This window comes from Gastrolobium bilobum, unplaced genomic scaffold, assembly GCF_033153095.1.
Source record: "Gastrolobium bilobum isolate Gb01-03AN ecotype WA unplaced genomic scaffold, APGP_CSIRO_Gbil_v1 utg76008, whole genome shotgun sequence".
Taxonomy (NCBI): domain Eukaryota; kingdom Viridiplantae; phylum Streptophyta; class Magnoliopsida; order Fabales; family Fabaceae; genus Gastrolobium; species Gastrolobium bilobum.
The window spans coordinates 13,149-23,722 of record NW_026896520.1 but is presented as its reverse complement, the minus strand read 5'-3'; the positions used below and the strand labels follow the sequence as shown (position 1 = coordinate 23,722).

General features: G+C 40.2%; 1 non-coding gene across 1 annotated transcript; it reads left to right on the top strand.

Annotated features, from left to right (window-relative positions):
* The first annotated feature begins 8,694 nt into the window (after positions 1-8,694).
* Positions 8,695-8,801, top strand: LOC133300233 (small nucleolar RNA R71). Its single transcript, XR_009750037.1, has one exon. It is a non-coding gene; the product is annotated as a small nucleolar RNA R71 (small nucleolar RNA).
* The last annotated feature ends 1,773 nt before the right edge of the window (positions 8,802-10,574 follow it).

Below are 10,574 nucleotides of genomic sequence, written 5' to 3'. Positions count from 1 at the left end.
CAAGATATGTACGAGACCAGATGTCTCATATGCTTGAAGCATTATGAGCAGATACCAATCTGACCCTGGAGAGGGTCACTGGTGTTGGAAATCGACAATCACACAGAATCGAGAAAACAAAAAAGAGATAAGAGTAGATTGACACGATGATTTACCCTGGTTCACCCAATATAGGCTACGTAGGCTTGTCTGTACTATATTCACCTCACCGCCACTCGTTACAAGTCTCTCGGTTTACAAGGCAAATATAAATAGGATTACAAGAAACCCTAACAGCAGCTATTCATGGGCCCAAGCCCAAACTGCTAAGAAAATTACAATAGAAACAGAGGCCTAAACATTACCTAGCCTCTACGGGCCTTTCTGCTGACCCTGACAATTAGGGCCAACATCATCATGTGAAGTATGAGCCATACCCAACATTCTCCCACTTGGTGAATGCTTCGGTACTGTATGCCGATATGCTTGGTCCTCGCATGGAAACCTGGGTTCTTAGCCAAGAAAATGGCGCTCTGACTGTCACACCCAACGATCATCTCTCCTTGTGCAAAGCCAAGCTCTTTGCACAACCTCCGTAACCAAATAGCTTCCTTAACAGCATGTGTCAAGGCCATGTACTCAGCCTCTGTAGAAGATAAAGCAACAGTGCTCTGCCTCTTACTCATCCAACTGATAGCTCCGCCAAATGAAGAAACAACATATCCACTTGTAGATCTTCTACTATCAATGTCACCTCCCCAATCAGCATCCACAAAGCATCTCAGCTCTAACAATGTCTGTCCCCTTGAGCCTTTCACGCCTTCATAGCATAACCCAAGGTCAGACGTACCACGAAGATAGCGGAACACACGCTTCACAGCCGTCCAATGCTCATTTCCTGGCTTGGACATATACCTGTTCAATACTCCCACTGCTTGAGCAATATCAGGTCGAGTACAAATCATGGCATACATCAGACTCCCTACTGCGCTAGCATAAGGAACTGACGCCATCTCTTCTTTTTCTTCTTCAGTCTTGGGACACTGGTCAGCCGATAACTTAGAACCAGTAGACATGGGAGTCAACACAGGCTTGCAGTCAGTCATCTTGAATTTCTTCAGAACATCTTCTATGTACTTCTGTTGACTTAACCATAATCTTCGTTTGTCACGCTCCCTCTTAATCTGCATACCCAAGATCACATTTGCAGCGCCTAGATCTTTCATTTCAAACTGCTTTGCTAGCAGTCCTTTAACTGTGCTGATCATTTTCAAACTGTTTCCAACGAGTAACATGTCGTCAACATACAAAGTTAGAATAACAAAGTCACCTTCTAACCTTTTCACATAAACACAATGATCAGCATCACAACGGTCAAAGCCAAGCTTCAGCACATAAGTGTCGAACTTCATGTACCACATCCTTGGGAACTGCTTCAGGCCATACAGAGATTTATTCAGCTTGCAGACTAGCTCCTCTTTGCCTCTTGCAATGAACCCCTCTGGTTGCTTCATGAAAATAACCTCCTCCAAATCACCATGAAGAAAAGCTGTCTTCACATCCAGCTGCTCCACCTCTAGGTCATATGCAGCTGCTACAGACAAAACCAGTCTTATGGAATTTAACTTTGCAACAGGTGAAAATACCTCACCATAATCAACCCCTTCTGTCTGTGAATATCCATTTGCAACCAATCGAGCCTTGTAGCGTTCAATCTCCCCATTGGCACCAACCTTCTTCTTGAACACCCACTTGCAACCAATTGCTTTTCGGTCTGCAGGTAGATTCACCAAACTCCAAGTTTGGTTTTTCATCAGAGACTTCATCTCTTCTTTCATAGCTTCCTCCCACTATTTGGCATCCTCCGAGCTCCTCGCATGTTTTACAGTGCTTGGATCATCACCTGTAATACTAAATGCACAAACATCATCACTAGCACACAGGATATAATTTTCAGGTGTATACCTCTCATATGGTCTTCTTTCCCTCGTGGATCTCATCAGCACTGGTGCTTCAACCTCAGCCTCAGTTTCAGAAAATTCATCCTCTACCTCATTATATTCAGCAGCTTCAGAATTCAAATTTTCCAATTCAATCTGTGAGTTTATTTTATCCTCTTTCAAACCCACATCCAACTCCACCGTCTGTGACTTTTCAGGAGCTTCAAGAAAAATCTGATCCAACTTAGATTCTCTGAATACAACGTCTCTGCTGTAAGTTACACTTCTAGTATCCGGATTCCACAACTTATAACCTTTGACGCCATCCTTGTACCCAATAAAGATACACTTTTCAGATTTACTGTCAAGCTTGTTTCTTTTCTCCTTGGGTACGTGCATATAAGCTTCACAGCCAAACACTCTGATATGAGATACGTCCGGCCTTTTTTTAAACAGTGCTTCATACGGAGTCTTCTCCTTCAAAGCTGATGTAGGAGATCTGTTCTTCAGATAACAAGCAGTAGCCACTGCCTCTGCCCAAAACTCAGTTGCCAAGCCTGCACCGCTCAGCATACTCCGTGCTTTCTCCATGAGAGATCGATTCAACCTCTCTGCCACCCCATTCTGTTGAGGTGAGAAGGGCGTAGTCTTCTGTCTTACAATCCCATTGCTCGCACAAAACTGGTCAAATTTTGTTGAACAGAACTCCCCTCGATTGTCAGTTCTCAGCACCTTGATTTTTTGATCAAATTGATTTTCCACCAAAGCCTTGAACTCGCAGAATTTATCGAACACTTCATCCTTGCTGCGCAAGAAATATAACCACACATATCTTGAAAAATCATCAGTAAAAGAAACATAATACCTTGATTTTCCATGTGATGCTACAGGTGTGGGGCCAAACACGTCGCTGTGTATCAAGTCCAGAACCCCCTCAGCTCTTCCTCCTATGGAATCAAAAGATACCCGATTTTGCTTCCCTTGCAGGCAATGCTCGCAAAATCCAAACCCCATAGAGCAGCTCGGGATTCCATCCACCAACTTCTTTGATGTTAGAGTCTCCAGACCTTTTCCTCCAATATGCCCCAGCCTCCTATGCCATAACATAGCAGTGTCCTCCTCCGCCTGTTCTGAAACATAGCTTTCACCACTGAATACTGTGCTACCCAGTAGTTTCTACAATTTACCATGACGCTCTCCTCTTGCAATAACCAAAGCTCCTCGAGTCAGCTTGCAAGAATACTTGTCACTGCTAAAATTAATACCAGCATCTGCCATACTACCAACGGAGATCAGATTTCTGGTAAGCCCCGGAATATGCATCACACCCGGCAGATTCTTGACTGTCCCGTCACTCATCTTCAGCTTTACCTTCCCACGCCCCACAATTGCATGAGTCGTGTCATCTCCCATTCTAACTGTACCGCCAGAATACGATTCATAGGTGCAGAACCACTCCCTATGAGGTGTCATATGAAACGATGCTCCAGTGTCAATAATCCAATCATTACAATCATTATGACTGTCAAACGCCATGTACAGGTCCCCTGTACTATCATCATCATCCTTCTTTGTACCCGAAGCAGACGGTTGTGAATTCATCCCGCTTCTCAGGACCTACACTTTTACTTCTGCAATTCCTTCTCAGATGTCCAACCTTTTTGCACCTCCAGCACCTCATTTCAGATTTATCAGATTTATCACGGGACTTTGATCGTCCCCTCGATCTTCCTCTGTGACCAGACTTTGATTTGTCATCACTCCTCCCTCTAGCAACCAGAGCCTCATTATTGGTACCTTCAGAACCTACCCTTCTTATCTCCTCAGATAATAAGGCAGCAACAACCGTCTCAAACGACAGTTTATTAACACTAGTACCAATTGACACAATGATGTGCTCCCAAGAGAGTTGGGCAGCGAACACAACAAGGTGCAAGCTTTGTCTTCCTCGTCTAGGTTAATGTCTATAGACGAAAGTTGTGCACAAATAGTATTAAATTCATTTAAATGAGAAGAGAAAGAATCACCTTTGCTCATCCGCATATTATACAGCCTCCTTCGCAGGAACAGCTTGTTCACGAGTGACTTGCTCTGATAGAGACTTCCCAGCTTCGTCCAGAGATCCTTCGCGGTCTTCTCAGAAGTTACGTTCACCAGAACGTTATCAGCCAGGCATAACCAGATCAGGCTTCGCGCCTTTCGATCGTCTCTGGTCCACGCCTTCAACTCCTTCGACTCGCCATCACCTGACGTTTCTTCACCGACAGGTTTTGTTGGTACGGACGGCTTATCATCTTCGATCACGTACCACACGTCCCTGTCAACGAGCAGAGCCTCCGTCTTCAGCTTCCATAACTCGAACCATTTTCCTCCGAACTTTTCAACCTCGACCCGTGATTGGCCAGTCGACATCCTCTCCAGATCAATTTCGCAGTTTTATCTATGCCAAGAAAAAACCCTAAATCGCGAAACCCCAATCTGTCACAGGAACCCTGGTCGCAGAACCAAAGCTCTTGATACCAATTGTTGGAAATCGACAATCACACAGAATCGAGAAAACAGAAAAAGAGATAAGAGTGGAGAGATTGACACGATGATTTACCCTGGTTCACCCAATATAGGCTACGTCCAGCTTGTCTGTACTATATTCACCTCACCGCCACTCGTTACAAGTCTCTCGGTTTACAAGGCAAATATAAATAGGATTACAAGAAACCCTAACAGCAGCTATTCATGGGCCCAAGCCCAAACTGCTATGAAAATTACAATAGAAACAGAGGCCTAAACATTACCTAGCCTCTACGGGCCTTTCTGCTGACCCCGACAATTAGGGCCAACATCATCATGTGAAGTATGAGCCATACCCAACAACTGGACAGTAGTCAAGACCATCCTTAAGTACTTAAGAAGAACTAATGATGCATTTCTGGTCTATGGTGGGGTTGATGAGCTTTCAATAAAGGGGTTCACTGATGCCATCTTTCAGAGTGACAAAGATGACTGCAAGTCACAGTCAGGGTTCGTATTCATCTTAAATGGTGGGGCAGTATCTTGGAAGAGTTTCAAGCAGGAGACAACAGCAGATTCAACGACAGAAGCTGAATACATAGCTGCTTCAGAAGCGGCTAAGGAGGCCGTGTGGATCAAGAAGTTCATATCTGAACTAAGGGTAGTTCCAAGCGTAGATGAGCCTTGCTTTGCGAAAGCACTGGAGCCATTGCGCAGTCAAAGGAACCTAGGTCTCATCAAAGATCTAAACACGTGCTCCGCAGATATCACCTGATTAGAGTAGTCATTGATAGGATGGATGTAAAGATGGATTATGTTCCCACAGATGTTAACCAAGCCGATTCTCTGACAAAGGCTGTTTCTCAGAGAAAACATGATAGTCATTGTGAGGCTTTTGGTATACGACTTAGGTCAGATTGGCTCTAGGCCAAGTGGGAGCTTGTTAGTATATGGATGTCCTAGAGACAATCTTTTGATTAGATTAGGACATATATGGACCTTTTATATTGTCACAAATAAATAAAAGCACTCTTTATCCTGTTTCATATTTTGTCTCAATATTATTGTTAATATATTATATGAGTAACTAGATAAACCCCTTGGAATAAAATATGTATCTATTGAGTATCTGTGATGAGATCACGATCATGAGGATTTAAGAATACCAGATATTTTTTTCTAATTTTATGTTCCTAGTCTAGAGACACTGAGAATGGGGATCAGTAATCTTGGATAAGACTAGCACGACTTTTCTACTTGTATTCGGATGCAAGGTAAAGACCTCATGAGCTACAGATATGGAGATGTCTTAGCTAAAGTCGTGGGTGGACCTATAAGGGTATAGCTCGCACTGAACAGACCCACAAAGAGACTCTATGAGGAAATCTCACAGAAAGTATCATTAGAGTAGTCTCTTTATATTTCGTATGTCTTTCCTTAGACCAGAAGTTATTACCTAGACTGTGTTCTAGAAGGCGTGCTTTGACTGTATACCTCGTCTGCCTGAAACATGGAGACTCATAGGTACACTGTTGGGCTTGTACTGAAAGAGCATAGGGCTAGAGTGATAAGCTGAAGGGATTCGTCAAATCTCTGTGAGAGATTAGGTTAACTGTAAACCGGAGAAATCGGGATGACATTTACAGGGACTCGGGAATCTATGCATAGTAAAAGAGATCATGAGATGATCTGCCTTTAGAGTCAGTAAATTGAAGATTCCCTATTTCGAATAAAGCTTACCCTAAACCGCAAGGGTTGATACGTTTCCTTACCCTAGGTTTAATGGGAAGGTAACCGAGACAAAAGGAAATATATATGGTAACCAAATATGTGTAATAGGATGATCAAGTCATTAATCTAACTAGCTCTGTGGCAACAAAGCATTGCTAGTGCTCTGTGTTGTCATTAGATGGGTTATGGGCTTGTTGGGTCCAAACCCATTTATGTCAGTGGCTATGTTGGGCATAATGGGTCATACACTAACACCTTATTGTTAAGATGATATAGCATTAAAGGTATTGGGCCTAATAATGATTGTTAGCTCAAGAAGAAGTTTGGAAGCCTTCCTAAGAGGAAGAGGGCGCATGGTTTGGTTAATGGGTTTGGATGGTCCAAGACATTATTAATTAATTTAATTAGTTAAATTAATTATCAAATATTTAAATTTTGAATTTTGAATTTTAAATTTGAATTTTGAATTTGAATTTTGAAATTCGAATTTTGAATTTGAAATTCGAAATTTGATATTTGAAATTTCAATTTCAAATTTGAAATTTGAAATTTGAAATTTCAAATTTGAAATTTGAAATTTGATATTTGAAATTTCAAATTTCAAATTTGAATTTTGAATTTTGAATTTTGAATTTTGAATTTTGAAATTTCAAATTTCAAATTTCAAATTTGAATTTTGAAATTTGAAATTTGAATTTGAAATTTGAAATTTTGGAATTTGATTTTTGAATTTAGAGTTTAAATTTAGAATTTGAATTTTGAATTTAAATGTTTGAACGTTTGAATTTAAATAATTAAATTCGAATTTAAATTGGATATGAAAAATTGTTTCATAACAAAAGGTAAGATAAGATCTTGATTGGAACAAATCCTTAGTATCAAGAGGAGATCTTTGATCTCATTCAAGGATGATTTGGGCGCTCATTATGGGTTGTGATGAGTGTTATCTTGTCAACCAGATAAGCTCAAATCTGATTTGATTTGATTAGAGAATAATTGAGTGAGTTGATTCAAATATGAATACAACTACTCAACGTATCTGGACAGTTTCTTGGGCTGAATGGGGCGCACATATGGCTGGCCATATGATGGCCATTAAGTCAGAATATTTGATTATGTTAAGACATAATCTCATGAGGATGACAAAGGAAGGTTGTTTAGAGTTTTGAATTAAAACAACTCCACCTTTTTCTTCCTTGATTGTGCGCCACTTTAAGGAAGATTTTTGGAGAAAAAAAATCTGAATTATTTCCCTTGACTTTAAGGAAGATTTTTGGAGAAAAATCTGAATTTACAAAATCTCTTTCTCTCATCCTCTTGAGTGCTAACTTTGGTGAAGTTCTTACTTAGGTTTTTCAGAAAAATACCTATCCAATTCTCCTTTTTTCCATGCGCCACTTTTGTGATATTTTACGCTGAAAATATCACTCTTCTAAACACATTCACCTAGCCTCCTTCTTCACCTATTTAGCGCATAGCAAGCCTCTTCGTGGTGGTCAATTGGTGGCTTTCAAGAAAGTGTTCTTGCATCTTGACGTGGGTGGTGTGGATCAACGTTAGAGGGTTTGAATCCTTCAAACCTGACACTGACCTCCTTGGTTGTTTAGAATCACAAACAAAGGTAACATCATGCTGTCTTAAAGCAAGAGTCTTTATTGCATGTGTGTTTCCGCAATAAATTTTTTTGTTTTTCTTTCTCACATGCTTCGGCCTTCGAGGCCACTTACTTTTAGAATCACGGCACCACTCCTAGTGGTGATAGCATTGCAATGCTCTCTTGGATTGACAATTGTGTTGCTTGGAAAAGTACCTTGAGATCTCTTAGAAAATTGCTATGACAACTGGCCAATCTGAATTTCCAAATTTCTTATGGAAGCTTCTTGATTCCGGTGTGCTGCTCTAGTCTCTTGCATGAAAGCAGATGTGTCCTCTCTGAAAGCATTTGCACCTTGAACATAATCAGAAGTGGTCTTGCATAACTGTGCAAAAGCTTTCTCCCACTCAGAAGTGTTACTTTGTATTGGGGTATCTAGTTGCACCGGAAGGGGAAGATTTAGCTGATGATTGGATTTGTGAATCAACCCTGGATGTTGATTCTGATTCTTCTGATCATACTAGATTCCATTGGCCTCTGCTAATGGCTTTTCAGTTGTTCTCATGTAGTCACAATCTTCCGTCGCATGAGCCTCTGCACAAATACCACATTTAATATTAAAATTATTAACAGAAGAAACTTGAGAAGAATTAAATTTTTTATTAAGAGCATCTAATTGTTCTTGTTGTTTCTTGTGCATTTGTAGCATTTGTTCATTTTGGGTTAAAAGTGCCTAATAGCCTTCAAGCCTCATAATTCCTGCTCTTCTTGGTGCAACTGGGGCAGGGGCATTGTCAAATTCTTGAGAAGCTAAGGATTCCAACAGTTCTAGTGCTTCATTTGGAGTTTTTTTTTAAGGAGCCTCCTGCAGCAGCATTTACCAGTGTTCTTGTGTTGGACGTCATCCCTTGGAAAAAGATTCTTGCTTTCTCCCATTCTTCAATTCCATGTTGAGGACACTTCCTGAGTAATCCTTTGAATCGTTCCCAAGCCTCGTACAAAGATTCGCTTTCTTTTTGTTCAAAAGCATTGATCTCCGCTTTGAGCCTTGCCATCTTTGAAGCTGAGAAAAATCTGGCAAAGAATTTTCTTGCTAAATCATCCCAACTGGTTATGCTTCCTGTAGGTTGAGACTGCAGCCAATCTCTTGCTTCATCCTTCAGTGAGCATGGAAATAGTCTGAGCTAGATAGCATCACGAGGAACTCAATTCACTTTTAATGTATCACAGTAAAGTAAGAAATCATCAAGATGACTATAGGGGTTCTCTGTGCTTTCTCCAGTGGGTTTTGGCTATTTTATTTTTTTAGAGCGTTTTAACGCTCTCTTGAGCGCCAAAACGTCATCTTCTAGCTTGTAAGTACTTGTAATCTTGCTTCTTTAAGGCTTCAACTTATCTTGTTGCATTCTTTTGGTTCCAAAGGGCCATAATAGGTGTCAAAAGACCCTTGAATTCAGAATTATGACAACATGTTAGCAAAATATTCAATTACTGTAACTTTACAGTATAAAACCCTAATTTCCACGCAATTCATGATATATTTCAAGTATAATTAAGCCTAAAAATATGGTAAACCAAGGGTTTATCACTGAGCTTTTGTATTTCTCTAGTTAAGTAAACTATATTCATTGTGTATCAACGAAAATTGAACACACTGAGAAAGGAACTTCCATAAGGAAGGAATTTCAGACAACTTAACCGGAGGGGGAAGGCACACAACACTGCTGGTTGCCTTAGGAATAAGGGACCACCTCGTTCATTTGAAGGTCCTGTGCTAACTAACTGTTGGAGTCAAGGGAGCCATAGGAATATGGAAACTTGTGAGCCATTTAGTCCATGAGCTGAGGAATCAGAGGTTGGCAGTGAAGAGACTGGAACAAAGACAAAAGTGTTAAGTCCTGAGTAGAGAAAATAACTATTTAAGAATGGAACAATGAATATCTTCCTTGTGTCAAAACTGTTTTAATCCATCCATACTGTTGTCTCTTAATTACTGTTAATACTAATGTTATTTTTCTTTCTTTATTCAATCTTGTATCTATAAATCTCTCATGAATATTGTTGTTTCTTCTCTCAACAAGAAGGTTATCATACATAACGAAGCGATGAATTGTTTGTTGTCAGATTGAACTACTGTTCTTGAGGAACATTGTCAAGACAGTTGGGAACGTTTGACCAAAAAGGTCAATTACTAACTTTTCTTTTCATTTTCATTCTTTATAAAATAGTTTAAGGCATTAATTAGAGTTCTATCCTCATGGGAACGATAATCTGGGCACTAATAGTCCCTTTATTACTTGATGCGTGCACTTGCGCACTTGGGTTGAAAGTAAGAGAACACAAGTGTTTTCTCTTACTGAACTAGAACGTTCTTCATCATAATATATTTTTCACCCAACAAGCTTTTGACCCAACAGTAGTATCATATAAAGGTTGTGTGGATTAAGTGACAAGGTAATGACAATGATACTGGCTTTGTTGAGGGACGCATTTGAAGAAGCAAAGTCGCCTCATTCTTTTTACAAGGCCTAGAAATTCATTACCAAACTTGGTCTTTACTACACCTGCACCAAGATAGATACATGTCCAAATGACTATGTTATATATATCCGGGAGAAGACGAAAAAAAGTACAAACATGCAAGGATTTTGGTACATCTAGATTTGAACCCTAAGAAGTTGATCAGTCCAGTACAATATGGGCAGACCAATATGTATTGGGCCTAATCACAAACGATTGAAGAGTGAAGGCTTTCAGTTGGATTATCTACTTCTTGGGCTGATGATGGCTGTTATGTGGAAGGTTGATATTGTTCCTCTTTG